Source organism: Arachis stenosperma, chromosome 4 (genome assembly GCF_014773155.1).
Source record: "Arachis stenosperma cultivar V10309 chromosome 4, arast.V10309.gnm1.PFL2, whole genome shotgun sequence".
Classification (NCBI taxonomy): Eukaryota; Viridiplantae; Streptophyta; class Magnoliopsida; order Fabales; family Fabaceae; genus Arachis; species Arachis stenosperma.
In genome coordinates, this window is record NC_080380.1 from 92,539,428 (window position 1) to 92,540,747 (window position 1,320).

The following is a 1,320-nucleotide window of genomic DNA, read 5'->3' on the forward strand; positions in this document are numbered from 1 at the left end:
CCTCTGCCATTGCAAGGTTCTCAGGATCATAAGCTTCTTCTTCAGAAGATGCCTCTTTAGTACTGTTGGATGCATGTTGCCATCTATTCAGACTCTGAGAAATCATGTTGACTTGCTAAGTCAACATTTTGTTCTGAGCCCATATGGAATTCAGAGCATCAATTTCAAGAACTCGTTTCCTTTGAGGCATCCCATTACTCACAGGATTTCTTTCAGAAGTGTACATGAACTGGTTATTTGCAACCATGTCAATGAGTTCTTGAGCTTCTGCAGGCGTTTTTTTTAGGTGAATGGATCCACCTGCAGAATGGTCCAGTGACATCTTAGAAAGCTCAAATAAACCATCATAGAATATATCCAAAATGGTCCACTCTAAAAGCATGCCAGAAGGACACTTTTTGGTCAACTGCTTGTATCTTTCCCAAGCTTCATTGAGGGATTCACCATCTTTTTGCTTGAAGGTCTGAACATCTACTCTAAGCTTGCTCAGCTTTTGAGGAAGAAAGAAGTTGGCCAAAAAGGTCGTGACCAACTTATCCCAAGAGTCCAGGCTATCTTTAGATTGAGAGTCCAACCATGTTCTATCTCTGTCTCTTACAGCAAAAAGGAAAAGCATGAGCCTGTAGACTTCAGGATTTACACCATTAGTCTTAACAGTATCATAGATCTGCAAGAACTCAGTTAGAAACTGATAGGGATCTTTTGATGGAAGTCTATGAAACTTGCAGTTCTATTGCATTAGAGCAACTAGTTGAGGCTTCAGCTCAAAAGTTGTTTGCTCCAATGGCAGGGATTGAGATGCTTCTTCCATAAAAATTGGAAGTAGGTGTAGTATAATCACCAAGCATCCTCCTTGCGCCTCCACCATTGTTATTGGGTTCGGCCATGTCTCTTTCTTTTTCGAGATTCTCTGTAAGATTTTCTCTGGATTGTTGTGCTTTAGCTTCTCTTAGTTTCTTCTTCAGAGTCCTTCAGGTTCAGGATCTGCTTCAACAAGAATGTCCTTGTCCTTGCTCCTGTTTATATGAAAAAGAAGAGAATAGAAAAAGAAGAGGAATCTTCTATGTCACAATATAGATATTCCTTTATGTGAGTGGAAGAAGAAAAGAATAGAAGAAGGAGAAGAGAAAAATTCGAACACAGAGGAGAAGAGGGGTTTCGAATTTTTAGATGAAGAGAAGTGTTAGTAAATAAATAAAATAAATAGAAAGAGATGAGAGGGGAGAAATTCGAAAATTGTTTTTGAAATAATGGTTAGTGATTTTCGAAAATTAAGAGAAGAAAAATTAAAATTAAAATTTGAAACAATTAGTTAATTAA

At 37.7% G+C, this 1,320-nt stretch overlaps 1 non-coding gene across 1 annotated transcript; it reads left to right on the forward strand.

The window, feature by feature from the left end:
- The first annotated feature begins 380 nt into the window (after positions 1-380).
- On the forward strand, positions 381-484 carry LOC130978687 (small nucleolar RNA R71). Its single transcript, XR_009086306.1, has one exon. It is a non-coding gene; the product is annotated as a small nucleolar RNA R71 (small nucleolar RNA).
- Positions 485-1,320: the final 836 nt, after the last annotated feature.